Source organism: Mus musculus, chromosome 2, assembly GCF_000001635.26.
Source record: "Mus musculus strain C57BL/6J chromosome 2, GRCm38.p6 C57BL/6J".
NCBI classification, from domain to species: Eukaryota; Metazoa; Chordata; class Mammalia; order Rodentia; family Muridae; genus Mus; species Mus musculus.
Genome location: NC_000068.7, coordinates 136256850 through 136273564, shown reverse-complemented (window position 1 = coordinate 136273564; position 16715 = coordinate 136256850). Strand labels below are relative to the sequence as shown.

Here is a 16715-nt window from a genome sequence, read left to right as displayed (position 1 = left end):
GTTAAGAAATTTAACATGTTTTTTTGTAAATTCAAAGGATATTACATTTCAAACTTAAAAGAAAATCTCTAAGAGTCAAGGTGATTTGGAACTAAAATAAAATAATTGAGCAGGGTAGTGCCTTTCATTGAGCGTGCCTGTAACCTCAGCAGAGACAGGCAGATCTCAATAAGGCATTTGTTTTCTAAATTCTTGAGTTAGAGTGAACAAGGTGGTGGTGGTGCATGCCTTTAACACCATCACCCTGGGAGAAAACTCAGATAAGTCCCCTAATTAGTATGTTTGCATACTATAGAAATCACATGCCATATTCACAGATTATAAAAACGCTCCACAGGGTACTAGAAAGGTAGCCAATTTCCAGTGGTGACAGGAACAAAGAACAGTTTCCTGACAGCTGGTAAGTTCATCTCCATGCATGCAACTCTGATCAATATGACACACCAATTACTGATATCATATTTAATGGTGAATTGTCAACTGGGGGCTCTTCATAAAGCAAAATATAGTGCACCAACATTAGCTTTTTGGCTTCTATTGCAAACACTACCAGGTACCTAGCTATTGTGTTCCTGCAGGTAGGTTTAAAGACCCCTGGTGGGTTGCCCTTGTGCCTCCTGGGTCGGGGGGGGGGGGGCAGGGAGGGCTGTGGGGCCCATAGAAAGTTGATCAGTTGGTTGGTCAGTCAGCCTGTTTGGTGTTTTAAGCAAGATAAGGTTTCGATGTGTTCCATAGAGAAATTTGTGTTAGATAAGCTTTATGCAGGTACCAGGTACAATGTTGTTCGTTGTTGGTGCTGTGCGAGGGAAGCATTCATGAACCCCAAAAGACCACCAAGGAGACTCTGATGTAATCACATTAGTCTCTTTATTATAAACCGATAATCCGCAGGACAGTTTGGTGAAGCAGTCCTGAACTCTCATCAGGACAAGGTTTTATAGAAAATGAAAGCAAGTAAGGGTGGGGTAGCACGGGGATGGGGGTGGGGGCTGGCAGGGGCATCCATCCTGTCAAGCATCTAACTGAATGACTAATGTAAGCCAACTGGTGAGTGCTCTGAAGCAAGACCATACTCAATCATGAATTGTCTGGAAGTACATCTGAAACAATCAGACTAATCGTTGATTAACTGTTGCTAGAAATACCTAGGGAGTAATTCTATCCAAGGACAAGCTGTGGTATCCTTTGTCCTTGTTTTTACTTGCAGGTCAAATTCTCAGGCTTTTTTTTTTTTTCTTTTAAGATGGAGGCCAGTTCCAAGATGGAGTAGGTTTGGCCTCTCCTTGGTATAAATGAGTCAACATGATGGATCAAATACCTTGCAGCAATATCCATTGAAAAGGTTATGTACCAACTGGTTGATTGAAATCTTGATATGAGTGGTTTTCAGATCCTTAATCCCATGTTCCCTATGGGCAATGGTTCTACATTTCCAAACTAGTGTTTGTGATGACTTTTAGAAAACCTAAGTCCTGCAAATAACAAGAATTGACTATATTAAGGTGTACCACTGTTTTATTAGTTCTTACTGGTTTTACTTCTCTGTTAAGTGTATATGGATAGGAAAAATATTCTCCAAATTAGAAGGCTGCTTCACAGAAGTTTTATAATCTCATGAGATTCAGTCTGTTGCTTGTTGGCACTATTTCCAGCGTAACTGGAGTCCTATTCAGGAAGTCCTTACTCAAGCTTATATGCATGGAGGTATGTCTATGGCTTTTTCTTCTAGCACATCTAGAGTTGATTTTTGTCTAGGAGGAAAAATAGATTTGGCATCACTTTGCTTTTCCATGGGGATGGATAACTAGGTCTCCCAGTATTATTTGCTTTAGAGACTGTATTTTCTCCAGTATTTATTTTTAGCATTTTTGTCCAAAAAATGGGTCATTTTAACTCTATCAGTTTATATTTGGATCTTCTATACCATTAATCTTTGTGTGTGTCTTTGGGTCAGTACTTTACTATTTTTGTTACTATGTTTCTGTAGTATAATTAGAAAGCGGGTATGGTGATACCTTCAACATCATGCTTTTTGCTTAGGATTGCTTCTTTCTATGTTCGGATTTGTGTGTGTGTGTGTGTGTGTGTGTGTGTGTGTGTGTGTGTGTGTGTGCTTCCACATGAATTTTAAGACTGTGTGTTTTATTTCTTTGAAAAGTAGAATTGCAATTTTGATGCATACTGAATTGAATGTATATGTTGATTGTTCTTGGTTGGATGCTCATTTTAATAACATTAATTCTTCCATTGCATAACTATGTGAGAGAGCTCTTTCAATTTTCCAATGTCTCTCAACTACTTTCTTTACTGTTTCCTTAGATTATTTTCATTGCAGAAGTATCCTTTTTTACTACTATAATAAAATACCATGACCAAAAGAAACTAGGGGAAGAAAGTTAATTTCATTTACTCCTCTATATCATAGTCCATCATCAAAGGAAGTTAGGGCAGGAAACTGGAGGCAGGAACTGACACAGAAATCATGGAAGAACTTTGCCTACTGGTTTACCCCTCAAGGCTTGTTTAGCCTGCTTTGGGTTTAACCCAAGTCCACAGATGGAACTATCCACAATGCACTGAGCCCTCCCACATCAATTATTAAACAAGAAAATGTCTCAAAGGCTTGCCCACAGGTTACTCTACTTAGAGCATTTTATAATGCTTTCCCCAATGACAGGAACTTGTGTCAAGTTAAAAAAATCTAACCAGGACAAGAAGTCTACTGTATGCATATTATGTTTGTTCCAAGAGATTTGTATGGTAATTGTGAATGAGGTTATTTTCTATTATTTTTAAAAATGTTTGCTTTTTGTGTGCAGAAAGGCTATTGATTTTTTGAGTTGATTTTATATCCTGCTACTTTGTCAGAAGTGTTTATCAGATTTTTAAAAATCTCAAAAAGGACATACATTCCTTTGAGTACATACACACACACACACACACACACACAGAGAGAGAGAGAGAGAGAGAGAGAGAGAGAGAGAGAGAGATTTCTTTCCTTTTGCTAGCACTTTTATTTCTGTTTCTTGTCTTATTACTCTAGCTAAGATTAAGTATTCTGTTGAGTAAAAATGGAGAAAGTAGCCAATCTTTTCTTCTTCCGGTGAAAGTGTAAATTCTTGAAGTTTTTGTCCCACCCCCACCCCCAGGTTTATGTAAAGTTGGCTATAAGTTTGCCATATGTAGCTTTTTTTCAAAAAGATTTATTTATTTATTTATGTAATGAAAATACACTGTAGCTGTCTTCAGACACACCAGAAGACAATATCAGATCTTATTACAAGTGGTTGTGAGCCACCATGTGGTTGCTGGGAATTCTACTCCAGACCTCTGAAAGAGTAGTCAGTGCTCTTAACTGCTTAGCCATCTCTCTAACCCCCATATGTAGCTTTTTTTATCTTGAGATATACTTCTTTAATTTCTAGTTTTTTCATGGAATGTATCATGATAGAACATTAGTTTTTTCTCAGAAAGCCTCTTTGCATCACTTGACATGATCCTATGATTTTTTTTACCTCAAATCCATATATGTGATATATTGCATTTATTAACTGGGAGAACAATAGGAGCTAACAGAATTGGACAAGAGTGAAAAATAGGAGAGTAGGGGTATATTAGTAAAATTTAAACTCAAAGCATACTATGTATTTGTGTGAAAGATATCATAGTATGACCTAGTGGTCTTGTGTAATGTGTGTTTCTATATTTATATATACATGTATATGTACACATATGCACATAGATATTCAGACAGTCCAGTTACTCCGGTAGAGCCCAGAGATTCAGGTAAAAAGGTCACATTCCCTACCCCGACGTGGTCTGCTATATATTGTGGACTCACAGTGCAGTGATTATATAGAGTAGAAAAAATGTACACTACAGGTGCAGATTGCGTACTAAGGGGAGATAAACACCATGGAGAGGATAATCCAAATAACACCATACAGATGTGTTGCTTAGGAATTTGAGAGTGATTGCGACAAAAAATGATGCTGGAGAATGTAAAGTAATGAATGTATTTACACTTCTTTACAAAAATGCATAATTTGGGTGGGTTATGAGTCATGTTGGTACCATGTTGTTACAGAAATACACTGTGGTGAAATGCTTCTGTCTGTTGCCAAAATGAACACTGAAGAAAAATGAAGAAAACTGAAGAACACCAACAAAAAGTTTGCACAACAGAAGTAGCCAAACTCTTCTGGAATCTTTAATTCGTCCCCGGCCTTCGTAAAACAAAAAGTAAGAAAATGTAATTTTGTGCTTTTAGATTTGACTTCATTTTCTACAATCCTTAATGAAAGAGAAAAGTGCGGTTACTTCAACAACATGTTATGGTTTACTTCTGCATGCTTGCAATCTGTTCTGGGTTCTAGGAATACAACAATAAATTAAAGCATCAACGATGTGGCCTTGGAATAAACGACAGTGGTTAAGTATGCAAATGAGTGGGAAGGGAACTAGTTGCCACTGATGGTGTTTATGACCATGGTATACAATTTAATAAGGCAAATGATGGATGGGGTTCCTGTATGGCTCCTGACTACTGGAAATAGTTATTGAAAAACTGCTTTGTAGAGGTAGCCTGTGTATAAGAAGTATAGAAAATCTTAAGGACTGGTAGCTTATGTCAGTTAAGAAAAGGAGTGAAGGGGATCTGTAAGGAGTTGGGGAGGGACAACTATAATCAGAATATATTGTATGAAAAGTCTATTTTCAGTGAAAAGAAATAATTTCTTTAAAACACCCTTTCATATTGGGGGTTTTTTTCCTTAGATATGAAATGTAAGGAAATTCATCAATGGAGCATAGACCTCCTCAAATTTTGTGTTTAGGGCACTAACTCATAATAACTCAGCTTAATAATATTTGAAAGTCTTAACAAAGTACGGAATACGGTTTTATGAACCTCATGATTCTTAGGTGGCTTTGAACTCAAATGTCACGGATGCTTTCCTTCCTCTACACCAGATTCATTTCAAAAGCCTTTGGTGATAAAGTAGCCTTAGAGTAGCAGTTATATAGGGTCAGATAATTGAAGACTTGGGAAATTTTACAAAGTATACGCATGTAAAGCAGGAGTAAATGTGAATGATACATATGACAGAACAAAGAAAGCATAGCAAATCGCCAGAGAAGTCTGAGACTTCAGGCAAGGCATCCAGCATCCTTTCTACGTCACAGAGGATTCAGGCACACATGTCTATGTGAGTGTACATGTATATTTCATGTGTGCATGTGAGTGTACATGTATATTTCATGTGTGCATGTGTGACGGTCCATATTGGGTGTCATTCCTCAGGTGCTGTCTACCTGACTTTTGAAACAAGGTCTCTCATGACCCTAGAGATCACCAAGTAGGTTAAACTGTCTGGCCAGTAATCCCCAGAAATTCAAATTTCTATGCCTCCCCAGTACTTAGATTACAAGTGTGTGCAACCCACCCCAGCTTTTTTACATGAATTCTGGGGATTAAACTCAGCTCCCTCTGCTCACAAATCAAGCACCTTACTGAGGTGTCTCACGACCCAAGTTTTGAAGTTCTGAGAGGAGCTTTTTAACAACACAGAATAAGTGACTGATTAGTACATGCCACATGTGACTGGGCCTGAACTTAATACCATGGTTCTAGGAATCAGCAAACTAAAAACAGAGCTACCTATAATAAACTGCAAGTTAACATTACCTTCACAACTCAGAGAAGTGAATCTTTAAAAGAACATTAGAGAAGACCTAAAGCGATCTCATGTATTCTATAATCTGTCTTTTCAGCCACTGGACAGCATACAAGTGTAATTAACTAGAAATATTTAAAGGGAACTAACAGTTCTAGAAGTGGTTGGATTCTGAAGCACTAAGAATAGTATAAGCCAAAAAAAAAAAAAAAAAAAAAAAAAAAAAGTAATGCTGTCTTAGTTTGTTTACTCCAAACTTTGGGTATTGATAATTTTAGGGAGATTATGTAAGTACAACTTTAAGGGAGTGAAGGTATGAGGCAGGAAAAAGAAAGATAAAATAGAGGTGCTGTCTAATTATTGTGAACATGAAAGATGCAACCCCTTAGATACTTCCAGTATACAGTCCTGAAGATCTTTTCCATTTATCCCACCATGGAAACGGATTGGGGTATTTAGTCAACTTCTCACAGTTGTCTTGGCTTAATGTGGACTACTGTCCAAGGAAAAATGGGGAAATATGGATTCTCTGGCATTTATAGCCTACCAAGTTTAAGAACTAAACCATAAGAACAGCCAAAGGAAGTGCTCGGGCACAATCCATATATCTGGCATCGGTATCCATCATTAGATCAGCACACAGTCAACTTGAATGTCCGAGGTCTGTGCATAGAACAGTCTGGCTCTGCCAGGCCAACAAAGGTAGCAATGCCATGAGCTAGATACTATACTAAACCCTTCATTTATCCTTTACCATTTATTTCTTTTACTTGTTGGGTACCCATTCTATACCAAGGCAACAGATGGCCATAAGTCCATATCTCCTCTGACAGATGCGTTGACATTAGAAGTGTGCTTGTAAAGAGCTCTCTCCGTTGGGAGGGGGTGGAATCGAATTTACAACTCAGACGTTTTTATTTGGAAATTAAACAGTGGAAATTAAGAGCATCCCCCTTCTGAACTGCTTCCATCACTCTCCAGGGTCTGTGTTAAGACTGGTATGCTCCCAGTTAGCAGGTGTGGCCAGCTTTAGTGTGAGGCTTAGCAAGCTAACATTAGCATTTCAAGCCTTAAAGACACAGAATGGAAACTTGATTGTGGAAAGAAATGCTGGAAAAGTCTGTGGATTTAAAACCTGAGCCAACGTCCTCATTGCGGCTGATGCAGAAACATATTGCCTTCACTTTTCATCCCCAAACATTTTGATAATTCTTTGATCCTTATTTCTAACAGGTGAAATGAAATTTTAGAAAAAGAAGCAAATAATCATAAAATCACATTCAGAGGGAAATAGCATAAGAAAAACAACCATATGAAGTTTAATGAGTACTCTAATTTATAGTGCATTAACTAATTTAATTTAATTTTTCCTTTGATGAGCAGGGCGTCGCCATTGTGTCTTTCTTTCTCTAGAAGTAGGTCTGTCTTAAATATGTGTCTATTCACTTACAGAATAAATGTAGTGTGAAATATAAATATAGGAATGTGTTGATATTTATGTTTCTTCTGTCATGTGCTCTGATGGTAACTTTGTACACATTCTTTTCTTCTCATTCAAGAGTTTTTCAGAGAAATCCAAGAGTGAATAGGAGGTAAAGGTGACAAACATCAATTTCCTGGAACTAAGGGATTCCCAGGATGCAAACAGTTTATTGATAAATTTATTTGCTCAGGCAAAATGGTGTACCTGATCATATTAATTGTATACATGCCGGCTTTGCACATGATCTAAGCTTTTTTCCCTCAGAGGCGCTAGCAATTTCTACTGCCAAACAAGCAGTCTGTGAGGGCTTCCATTCAGGAACGATTTCTTCTTCATGCTTGCTGTTCTCAATATCTTAACTTTTGCCAATCAGCTGAGTGTGAAATGGAATCTTGCTTCAATTTGATTTCCCTGGTTACTAATGAGGTTTGGCAACTTTTCGTGTATTGTTCACCATTCATGTTTGCTGTTCTGTGAAGTGCCTTCCTTATTCCCATCTTCCCTCTCCCTTCTGTGGAATTGTTATTGGATTCATCTCATGCATCCTGTCACTCTCTCTTGCTTTTACCATCATTTACATTCTATAGCATTAGCAGTGGTGCATTTTAGATTGAACAGTTCTTGTGAGACAGCATCATGGTTAGCAGTCTCCTAGGTCCTTACCTACTATCTGCAATAGCATCCCAAAAGTCAGAATAAAAAAATTATCCTAGATATAAAGATATCTCTAGTTAAGTGGTTCTGTTTGAGAACAACTAACCTATAACTCATCATACCAACTCCTATCAGTGGGAATAATGAACCTGGAATAAGTTCCCTCTCTATTTTTCTTTGATAAGCTCTTTCAAAACCTGTTTGTCTGTCCATGTTCAGAATTAGTTGTATGAAACCTAGCAGAGGCATTGCTGTCCACTGGCTGCATAGCTCACGGACGTGTAATGACCAGAACAGTAACATATGAATTTAGCCTCCTGTAGTACCCTGATTCTTTACCTTCATCTTGTCTCACCTATTTTAGGATTATATATTCCAATTAAAGTGTTAGGACCAACTGTTTGTCTTAGCATTTCCTTGGGAAAATGAACTAATACAAACAGTTATAGCAGAGGTATCCTGTGGATAAGATTGGAACTGGATTACTAACCTGTCAGAAAGTAGCAGGAATAACATTTTTAGTGGTAAATTTTGATGAAAATAAATCCTGGAATGTAGCCATAACAGAGTTACTTTAAAGTTACGTAAGCTTTCACAAGTAGCAAACTGTGTTACAGCTTAGGACAAGGTCAGGGGTTGGGATTTCCAGAAGTTACATACACAGTGAACATTAAAACGGTGATTATTAAGTACCTTGTCAAGAAGGAGGTCTGCCTTTGACCCATATGAAGAAAAATGTTACACTCTTGGGTTAATTGCCAATGTAAGATATGTTCTGAAAACCAAAGAGCACATACAGCAAGTTCATCGCATTCTAATCTCTGCAGTCATCCCTCATTTATTTGAATAGTTTGGTGAAACTATTTGGGAAGGATTAGGAGGTATAGCCAGCCCTCTTAGAAAAAGTATAACACTAGGAGGAGTTTTGGAGGTTACATCCCATTCCCACTTAGCTCCCTCTTTGCCTGGTGATTGTTTTTTTCAAGATGTGAGCCCTTAGCTAGTGCTCCAATGCAATTCCTGCCTGCTGCCTGCTAAGTTCACTGCCATGATGGTAAGTTGCCTTGGTTAAGGTGTCTCATTACAGCAACAGAAAAGTAACTAAGACAATATCCTACATCAAATAATTTTTTAAAAGGCTCACTTTCTTGACATTCTTTTTTTCTCTCACTGCTCTATTTTTATTTGACAATTTTATATTTGTATATAATAAATTTAGACATTTTCTTCACCCATTACTTTATGCCCTTCCCTTCTCCTTCCCACTGATATCTTTCTTACCCCAAATTTTCCCTTTTATCTTTAAGGTTTTTTGTTTGGACCATATATATTTAATTGGGGCTACTTTAGTGAGCTTGGGTAGTGGGTTATTAATTAGAGCATGGATAACTTGTCAGTAGCCACACCAATGAAGAGAATGACACCCTCTACTAGCATCCATTAGCTATCAGTAGCCCCTCAAGAAAGGAAGGACCTCATGAGCTAGTCTATTTCCATAGTGAAACATTTACAGGCCCAATCATGTGTGGGTATTTTTTAGACAACCATGGAGACAGTTATTTAATAAGTTCAATACCTATATCATGATTAAAGGACATAATTTTGCATCTTGCCATCACATCCTCTCTCTCTTTGGTTCTGTGCCTTTTTCTTTTGTGTTCTCTGAACTTTGGACAGGGTAATATAGAGGGCCAAGCAGTTAACCATCACTGATACTTTTCTCAGCACTTTGACCAGTTATGACTCTGCATTAACTGCCATACATTGCCAAAAGAAGCTTTTTTTAAATGGGGCCTGTCAGTAACAATTATCTCCAAGTATTTACAAAGTTGTTTAAAATTGTAAAAATGTATATTTTGCAGAATGGAGTACTAGGTTCTCATCTAGAACCTAAAAGCTCCAAAACCCTAGGCACTTGAGCAGATTTTCTGTATCAGACCTAAGTACTTTCTTGTGAAACAGGTTTGAAATTCAATCAAAAAGCAGTTGGTCACCCCATGATAGTTGTGCAAATTTTATAACCATAGATTCATCTTGTCTTAAAGATAATTACCATCGGTCATAGAGTCCAGGAGCTAGTTAAGACTATTGATAACTTTTCTTAGAGGAAGTCAAAATATCACTTTTTGCAGATGATATGATAGTATATATAAGTGACCCTAAAAATTCCAACAGAGAACTCCTAAACCTGATAAACAGCTTCGGTGAAGTAGCTGGATATAAAATTAACTCAAACAAGTCAATGGCCTTTCTCTACACAAAGAATAAACAGGCTGAGAAAGAAATTAGGGAAACAACACCCTTCTCAATAGCCACAAATAATATAAAATATCTCGGCGTGACTCTAACGAAGGAAGTGAAAGATCTGTATGATAAAAACTTCAAGTCCCTGAAGAAAGAAATTAAAGAAGATCTCAGAAGATGGAAAGATCTCCCATGCTCATGGATTGGCAGGACCAACATTGTAAAAATGGCTATCTTGCCAAAAGCAATCTACAGATTCAATGCAATCCCCATTAAAATTCCAACTCAATTCTTCAACGAATTAGAAGGAGCAATTTGCAAATTCATCTGGAATAACAAAAAACCGAGGATAGCAAAAACTCTTCTCAAGGATAAAAGAACCTCTGGTGGAATCACCATGCCTGACCTAAAGCTTTACTACAGAGCAATTGTGATAAAAACTGCATGGTACTGGTATAGAGACAGACAAGTGGACCAATGGAATAGAATTGAAGACCCAGAAATGAACCCACACACCTATGGTCACTTGATCTTCGACAAGGGAGCCAAAACCATCCAGTGGAAGAAAGACAGCATTTTCAACAATTGGTGCTGGCACAACTGGTTGTTATCATGTAGAAGAATGCAAATCGATCCATACTTATCTCCTTGTACTAAGGTCAAATCTAAATGGATCAAAGAACTTCACATAAAACCAGAGACACTGAAACTTATAGAGGAGAAAGTGGGGAAAAGCCTTGAAGATATGGGCACAGGGGAAAAATTCCTGAACAGAACAGCAATGGCTTGTGCTGTAAGATCGAGAATTGACAAATGGGACCTCATGAAACTCCAAAGTTTCTGCAAGGCAAAAGACACCGTCAATAAGACAAAGAGACCACCAACAGACTGGGAAAGGATCTTTACCTATCCTAAATCAGATAGGGGACTAATATCCAACATATATAAAGAACTCAAGAAGGTGGACCTCAGAAAATCAAATAACCCCCTTAAAAAATGGGGCTCAGAACTGAACAAAGAATTCTCACCTGAGGAATACCGAATGGCAGAGAAGCACCTGAAAAAATGTTCAACATCCTTAATCATCAGGGAAATGCAAATCAAAACAACCCTGAGATTCCACCTCACACCAGTGAGAATGGCTAAGATCAAAAATTCAGGTGACAGCAGATGCTGGCGAGGATGTGGAGAAAGAGGAACACTCCTCCATTGTTGGTGGGATTGCAGGCTTGTACAAGCACTCTGGAAATCCATCTGGCGGTTCCTCAGAAAATTGGACATAGTACTACCGGAGGATCCAGCAATACCTCTCCTGGGCATATATCCAGAAGAAGCCCCAACTGGTAAGAAGGACACATGCTCCACTATGTTCATAGCAGCCTTATTTATAATAGCCAGAAACTGGAAAGAACCCAGATGCCCCTCAACAGAGGAATGGATACAGAAAATGTGGTACATCTACACAATGGAGTACTACTCAGCTATTAAAAAGAATGAATTTATGAAATTCCTAGCCAAATGGATGGACCTGGAGAGCATCATCCTGAGTGAGGTAACACAATCACAAAGGAACTCACACAATATGTACTCACTGATAAGTGGATACTAGCCCAAAACCTAGGATACCCACGATATAAGATACAATTTCCTAAACACATGAAACTCAAGAAAAATGAAGACTGAAGTGTGGACACTATGCCCCTCCTTAGAAGTGGGAACAAAACACCCATGGAAGGAGTTACAGAAACAAAGTTTGGAGCTGAGATGAAAGGATGGACCATGTAGAGACTGCCATATCCAGGGATCCACCCCATAATCAGCATCCAAACGCTGACACCATTGCATATACTAGCAAGATTTTATCGAAAGGACCCAGATGTAGCTGTCTCTTGTGAGACTATCCCGGGGCCTAGCAAACACAGAAGTGGATGCTCACAGTCAGCTAATGGATGGATCACAGGGCTCCCAATGGAGGAGCTAGAGAAAGTATCCAAGGAGCTAAAGGGATCTTCAACCCTATAGGTGGAACAACATTATGAACTAACCAGTACCCCTGAGCTCTTGACTCTAGCTGCATATGTATCAAAAGATGGCCTAGTCGGCCATCACTGGAAAGAGAGGCCCATTGGACACGCAGACTTTGTGTGCCCCGGTACAGGGGAACGCCAGGGCCAAAGGGGGGGAGTGGGTGGGTAGGGGAGTGGGGGTGGGTGGGTAAGGGGGACTTTTGGTATAGCATTGGAAATGTAAATGAGCTAAATACCTAATAAAAAATGGAAAAAAAAAAAAAAAAAGACTATTGATAACTTTTCTTTCCCAGAAGCCTGCATAGTACTTTCTGTGAACATGAAGCAGCCACAAAGAAGAAAGCTTGCTATCCCTATGCACTATAAGCAAAGCATGTGGTGTCTTCAGCAATGTTGTCTTATCATATAGTTCTGGTGCACGACCAGAAGTAATGACAGTGTCATATATTGTCTTAGGGGCCTCTGCAGCCTCCCTTGCCAACAATTCACAAGGCAACAGGCCACACTGTCATTAGTTCTTATTAAACAAACTCTGGCTTCTGGGATTGGCATTATGTACTTACCTAGAACACTACCATTCAAACTCTTTTTATGTTATATTTTTTATGAGCTTGCAAAAGATAGTTGTCTAAGTGGCTTTTCTGTACAAAACCTTCCCTGTGCCCCCTCTTCGCTCCTAATATCACCCCATCCTCTTTACTACACCCATCTCTACTTTCATATCACAAATGTCATATGATCCCTGCTCTCTTATGACAGAAATCCACAAATAAGAGGGAATATGCAATATTTGTCTTTCTGAGAACTGATTATCTCAGTATACTTTTCCCATTCCATCCATTTTCATACAAATTTCATAACTGTACTTTTTGACCTAACCTGCATGAATCTGGGTTCTAGATTCAGTCCCAAGATGGAGTACAGAAGACAAAAAAGAAATAAAGCGGTAACAAAGAGGAAGAGTCAAAAGCTGAGGTCAGGAGGATTACAAGGGTTGATGAGCCAAGCCAGAAAGCTTATTAGCAGCATGGCTTTTTTATACCCTTCAAATGGGAAACCAGAAAATAAGTCAGTAAAGAGTATCAGAGAGCAGAATTACAGGGAGCTTAAAATATCTCAAGTTCCCCTTTAGTAAGGTGCATTCTCGGATGGCAAAGTATTTCACATCTCAGTGTCTGGATCATCTGACCACATATATATGGGGGAAATGTCAAGTGTAAGTTCTCAGACTACATCTTTGCAAGGCTCTCACACCAATCTTTAACTGCCCTTTCCTGACCTGACCCTAGCTAAGGGGCAAAATGCCCACATCCCATCATCAGTGCCTCCATGCCTTCTCCAATCCATTCTAGACCCCAGCAATTTTTCTTTGCATCTGAATTATGTTTGGCATGTATATGCATTGCAAGTTATATACCCATTCATCTGTTGATAGACACCTAGGCTGGTTTTATTCCCTGGCTATGTAAATTGAGCAGCAATAAGCCCACATGTGCCAGTATCTTTAATGGAGGATATAGACTACTTAGAGTACATGCCCAGCAATTGTAAACGTGAGTCTTATGGACGTGCCCTTTTATATATATATATATATATATATATACATATATATATATATATATATATATTTAAGTAACATCCACTGAATTTCCTAGTGGTTGAAAGAGTTCACACTCTTACCAACAGAAAATAAAAAAAGGTTCTGCTTTCCCCACAACCTTAGTTGCACTTGTCAATTGGGCACAATAAAATAGAATCTTAACATAGTTTGGTTTTCTCTGTAATGCTAATAAAATATTTGTTTATTTGTTTGTTTGTGTATTTGTTCGTTTGTTTTTCAAGACAGGGTTTCTCTTTATAGCCCTGGCTGTCCTGGAACTCACTTCGTAGACCAGGCTGGTCTCAAACTCAGAAATCTGCCTGCCTCTGCCTCCCGAGTACTGGGATTAAAGGCATGTGCCACCACTCCTGGCTTAATAAAATATTTATTAGCTCATACATTTCTTTGTTTGAGAACTCTACTTAGTGGCAAAGTCCATTTTTGTTTGGATTGTCTGTTTTCTCAATATTGTGATTTTAAATTTTTTCTTTGTATAAACTAGATATTACTTCTATGAAAGGTTTCATCTCATTTTATACAGTTTATTACCTTAATTAGTAGCTTCATTTTCAATACATATGTTATATATATGTGTGTGTGTGTGTATATATACATATATATGTGTGTGTGTGTGTGTGTGTGTGTGTGTGTATCATGAGGTCTTGCTTGTCAACTGTTGGCTGACTTTTTGAGTTACCAGAACCCCGCTCGGAAACTCCTTATCTAGGACTATGTATTTCTGAAGTATAATAATCCTGAAGTGTGGGGCTGTGGGATGTGGAGGAAGAGGGGTAGGGAGAGAATGCCCATGTCTGGTCAGAGTTCCTGTGCTCTGGGCAGGTGGATGTGGGAGGACTGCCAGATGCTTTCCACGCGGCCCTGGGTGGGCATTTGGCTGTGTGAAGCCACTGACCCCACATGGCAGGGGGTGGACAAGGAGCAGCCCCTGTACCAGGTTCTCAGTCTCCAATATCCCACACTGGATATGGCAGAATAGCTGAGAACAGAATAGGGGCCCTGGAGCAACACTCTCCCACAGGGGAGAGTCCTTGAAGAACAGAGACAATTTATGGTTTTAGAGCTTTATTGTAGTAAGGCAGGAGGAAAGAGAAAAGGTAGAAAGAGAGAGAGACCAGCCATAGCCAAGAGGAGAGAAGGGGGGAAAGGAGAGAGAGAAAAGAAAGGATAGAGAATAAGAAAGGATAAAGAGAGAGAGGTAAAAGCTTACAGAGTAAGAGGGAGAGTAAGGAAAGTAAAAGCTTAAGAGAGTGAGGAGGGGCCAAACAGCCCCTCTTATAGTGGGATTGTTATCTTGCTGTTGCTAGGTAACTGGGAGGAGCCTAGCCTGAAGGTCAGAAGCTTGGGACATCGTGTACATGGTTGTCAGCCATGAGCCTCTCCTGTGGGGTCTGTGGTGGCGGTAACTTCCACAGGAGTCGGGGGCCCAGGAGACACGAGGGAACGCCTTCCATCCCATGTAGGTGGGAATTACCACCCATCGGGTTCTACCGGGGTTCAGACTCCAACCAGCCTGTCTGTGCATAACCCATTGCCCCACACTGAAGTGTACTCCTTAGTTTTCCCCTGGCAGCTTCTGAATTTTGTGTCTTTTGATGAAGTCTTTGCTCCATTTGCAGTTGATTTTTGTGCAGGATGAGAGACAAGGATAGTTTCATCGTCCTACACAAAGACATCAGTTTCAAAGATGCTGTCTTTTCTCCAATGCGTATTTTTGGCCTCTTTGACAAAAATCAAGTGGCTCTAGTTGTACATTTTTGTATCTGGGTCATCTCAGTATTCCACTGATCCATGAGCCTCTTATTGTGCCAATGCCATTCTGTCTTTATTACTATGGCTTTATATTACAACTTAAAATCAAATGTGATGACACGTGCCACAGTCTGCTTTGTTTATTTGTTAGTTTGTTCATTTTTGTTCAAGGCTACCTTGGCTATCAGGATCGTTTATGCTTCCATAAATATGTTAAGATTTTTTTCTCTGAAAAATGAAAATTTATTGGGGTTAAATTAAATCTATAGATTGCCTTTGGTAGGATGACCATTTTCATGAAATTTATCCAGCCAATAAATGACCTAGAGAATTCTACTTATCTACTAGTATTTTCTTTCCAGTGTTCCTTTTTATCGTAGATGTCTTTCACTTCCTTAGTTAGGCTTATTCCAGCTGTGGGTTTTTTTTTTTTTCATTTTTTTGCTTTATTTTTAAGATTACAATGTAAATACACCATTTCTTCCTTTCATTCCCTCTCTCTAAATCCTTCTTGTCTTTCAAATAACTTTTATAAAAAAAAGTGTTGTTATATGCACATATATATTCATATATATATAAGCATATATGTACTATATATAAATATATATTACATAGATTTGAGTGTTTTATATGAATGAAAGTGTTTACCTGTATTATTTCTCAGTGTTCTCTAATTTTTGTTCTGTGTAATTTCACATACTTCCACTTTGCTAAAATGTGTTTATCAACTCTAGGAGTTCTGTAGTAGAGTCTTTAGGGTTTTCTAAATATAAATCTTGTCACCTAGGAACTTTCCCTTTCCAGTTTGTGTTCTTGTTTTCTTCTCTTGTCTTATTCCTATAGCTCAGATTTAAAGTACTATATTGATAGGAGTTCAGAGAGGGGGTATTTGTCTTGTGCCTGATCTTAGTAAAACTGCTTCAAGTTTTAGTATTATGCTCACAATACATTTGTTGTCTATAGTCTTTATTTCATTGAGCTGTTTTCATCAGTGCCTAGTTTCTGTAGGAGTTTTAATATGAAAGAATTTTGGATTCTTTCAAAAGCCTTTTCTGCCTCTACCAAAATGATGATGTAATAGGTCTCCCTGTAATTCATGTGATGGATTGCACCTATTAAGTTTTTTTTCTAGTGAGCTTTTTCTGCATCTTTAGAATGAAGTCAACTTGATCACGGTGAATGATCTTTTTTGGCACATTATTAAACCTGAATTTCAAATATTTTACCCAAAATATTGTGTGTCTGTGTTCAACAAGTAGATT

At 38.5% G+C, this 16715-nt stretch overlaps 1 protein-coding gene across 8 annotated transcripts in view; it reads left to right on the top strand.

Annotated features, from left to right (window-relative positions):
• Pak7 (p21 (RAC1) activated kinase 7) overlaps positions 1 to 16715 on the top strand; it is a 306881-nt gene that overhangs the window by 114404 nt on the left and 175762 nt on the right. For 5 of the 8 annotated variants that reach the window (NM_172858.2, NM_001360384.1, NM_001360382.1 and 2 more), the window contains one exon: positions 4088 to 4242. The exons of 2 other annotated variants lie outside the window; for them this stretch is intronic. The gene's annotated coding sequence lies outside the window, so the exon portion shown is untranslated. Of the gene's footprint in view, positions 1 to 1268; positions 1343 to 4087; positions 4243 to 16715 lie in introns of those variants that run through there. One more of the 8 variants, XM_017318218.1, reaches the window with a different exon arrangement.